Source organism: Lepidothrix coronata, unplaced genomic scaffold, assembly GCF_001604755.1.
Source record: "Lepidothrix coronata isolate B3197 unplaced genomic scaffold, Lepidothrix_coronata-1.0 Scaffold137, whole genome shotgun sequence".
Taxonomy (NCBI): domain Eukaryota; kingdom Metazoa; phylum Chordata; class Aves; order Passeriformes; family Pipridae; genus Lepidothrix; species Lepidothrix coronata.
In genome coordinates this window covers 44278-47642 of record NW_016690317.1, presented here as the reverse complement: position 1 = coordinate 47642, position 3365 = coordinate 44278, and positions in this window count along the sequence as shown.

Here is a 3365-nt window from a genome sequence, read left to right as displayed (position 1 = left end):
AATCCCAGAGCCTGTGTAAAGCACAGTGGGACGGATAAACCAGATCCCAAATCCAGGTGGAAAACACAAGCACAGACCCAACATCCCCGTCCCTGAGACGTTCCCTGGAGCTCATCTCTTCCCAAAAAGGCCACACGTGAGCTGAGAGCTCTCTTGCAAAGCCGGAGCCCTCCGGGATCCGACCTTTGCTCCGAGCAACACGGCTCCCACGGGAATAAATAGGATAAACTGGTGCTGGGAACTGGTTTTCCCCAAATTTCCAGCCTGGCATGATGGCTGCAAAACTCCTTTTCCCGGCCCAGCTCGGCTCTGCCGTGCAACAAGTCCCTGCCAAACCCACGGCCGGGATTTCATTCCGGCAGGCGCCTCTTTCCTCCCACCCTCCTCCTCCAGCCCGACCATCCATGGGATTTCCTCCTGAGTAATTTTAGCTGTTCCCGTCGCAGCCCAGAGCTGAAATATTCCCAACAAAGACATGGAGACGAAGGCACCGCTCCAGATTATCCGGGAACATCCTGGGTGATGTCCTGCAGGTGACACTGGGATGCGCCGGACAGAAACAAGCCAAACCCCAGCTGATCCTTCATCCCACCCATCACCCCCATGCTTTTTTTGGAGATGCCAGACACGTTTTGGGGCGATTTCAGGCTGGAGGAAAAAAAGAATCCCACCTCAAGCCTCCAGGGAAACCCCTCAAGATAGACGAATTTAGTAACTTTTATTAGTAATGCTTTAAATGAGATTATCCCTAATCTCCAGTGTTCGGCCCAGAGACAGCCTGCCAACCCCAGGCTGAGTCGTTCATTTCCCAACGCTGGGAATGCACCAGGGATGAGCAGCATCCCATCCCATCACCCTCCAAAAAGGGGTTTTGGGCGTCTGGTGTGACCATTCCTGCCAGGAATAGAGTTTTCTTTGGGGTTTATTTCAGGTTTGTCCCCTCAGAGCTCAGGGAGATGGGTCGGAGCACCCTCCCCTCTGGCAGCCCCGGCCTTTGCGAGGCGGTTTGGGCGGACACCGGCAGCTCTTGAGGCTTTGCCGGGCATTCCATGGAATTAATGAGAGGGTTCTCAATATGTTAATTAGTTATGCAAATGGGAAAGGCAGCCAGAGCCGCCTGGGAGGGCAGGAGAGGGTCCAGTAGTGTCACAGGATGGGGAGCAAAGCAAAACCTTGACCTCTGATATCTTCCCTCCTCCTCCTCTCCCAAACCCTCTGGATGGGGATGCACGGAAATGGACCCCAAGGGAGGTTGCAGGAGCTCGGCTGCAGCGATGGAGGTGCAAGGGGAGATGCCAGTTTTCCCGGGCCCAGCTGAGCCGGAGGAACTGGTGGAACTGGTGCTGGGAAGGGGCTGGCAGCCTGGCCAGCTCCGTCTGCCAAACCACCCCAGGAAAGGCGCCGGGACGTGGGAATCGTGACACACCCCTCGCTCGGCTGCCGGCACCGCCAGGACCAGCCTGGAGCAGGCAGGGACCCACCGGCACTTTGATTCCCGGGGGGATCCCGCCACTGCCAGCCCCGGCTCCAGCAACATCCTTATAAATCACCTTCTTTAGCACACACTCCATGGAAAAGTGTCCTGGACAAATCCTCACCACCGGCCGCGTTCACTGGCGCTTTGCCAAGGGCAAAGTCTTTCCCCGGCCCTGCCATGTGCCAAATGCCAGCCGAGCCACCTGTCTCCATGTCCCCACCGCCCCATCCCACCATCCCAAGGGAAAAACCTGTCGGACACAACTCAGAGGCGCAAGGCTCAACCCCCGCAACACCCCTGAAAAGCCAGGCAGCAGCAAATTTTGGGGTGGCAAAGCGCCAAAAATCAACCCTCGAGCAGATGTTCCTCCCTCCCACCTCTCCAGCTGCAGACCCCACAGCTGGAGCAGCCCCCCCTTCTCCATGTCTCCTGCGTGGGCATGACGGGCACGGAATTGAGAGATCCCAGTTCCAACCACCCTGGCCGGTAAAACCGGCGTTGGAAGGCGTTGGAATTTTTGGTGGAGAAAACGCCAAGACTTGTTAGCTCGGTGATGCTCCCCTCGGGCATGGCTCTGCTCTCCCCTCCCTGCCACCCCCTGCTTTTTGGAGGACCCCCCGACGCCTCCTGGGTGGGTTTCACGCAACATTTTGCTCTTTTATATCAAGAAATTCCAAGAAATTCAGTGTAAAGGTGGGTTTTGTCCCGCACATCCCACGGCGGTGTTTTGGGAACGCCCCAGGGATGAGCTGAGATTTTTTTTGGAGGGGGGGTGGAGGTTGAAACATCAAAGCGGCTTTTAAGGCAGCAGAAAGTCCCATTTCTCAGGGAAATACCCTTAAAAAAATAAACCCATCAACCAACCAAGAAGGGGCTTTCCCTGCCCACCCCGACAAGCCCCCCCCAAGTCACTGTGACGTCGCAAAGAGGCCACGAGTCACCCCAAAAAGGTGAAGGTGTGAGAAGGAGGGGGACGGGCACGGGGGGCTCGGGGGGACTCACCTCGCGGCAAAGCCTCTCCATCTAAGTTGGGGGGTGACCGTCAGATTTGGGGGCTCCCCCCGGCCGGGGGGGACGCGGCGGCCGGACTGGGCTGGCAGAGCCGGGTGCCCGGCAGGAGGGACATCCCGGCGTCAGCGTGTCCCCTCCCTGGGGACCCCGGACGGTTCTGTGGGGACAGAGCCGAGCGGAGTCACCCCGACTTTTAATTCCTACGGCGATTCCACCCCGGGGGCGGCCCCTGTGACTCCCCACCTCCCCTCTCTCCAAACCCCCCCAACCACAACGGGGTGCTGCCACCTCCTACCCCCCACCGCCCCCCTCCCCTTAATCCCACCCCTTGATTTTTTCCAACCCCATTTTCCTATTTCTTCTTCTTTTTTTTTTTTTTTTTTTCTTTTTTTTTTTTTTTTTTTTTCTCCCTCAAAACCACGCCGGCTTCTCACAACTTCACCCCGCCGCCGCACAAACTTCAGCCGCGCACCGGCAACTTTCCACCAACACCACACTCCCCCCCCAAAAAAAAAAAAAATTATATAGAAAGAGATTTACCGGGAAAAAAGGGGTCCGGGCCCCCCTTGGGAACGGGGGGCTGGGGGAGGCTCCCCCCGGGGCAAAGCGCTGGCACGGCGGGGTGGGATGGCGGGGGTGGAAAAGCGGGGCCGGGGGGCGGCTCTGGAGGTGCCCCCGCACCCCGAGGGTGTCGCGGAGGAGCCGCACGTTGGTGCTGCTGCTCCTGCTCTGCTGCTTCCTTTGTTCTGCAGGCGCCGCTCGGGGGGACCCGCCGGGCGGCCGGGGGGCTCCGGGGGGCTCCGGGGGGCTCCGGGGGGATCCGGGGGGATCCGGGGGGATCCGGGGCAGCGCCCGCGGGCACCCCCCGGCAGGCTTT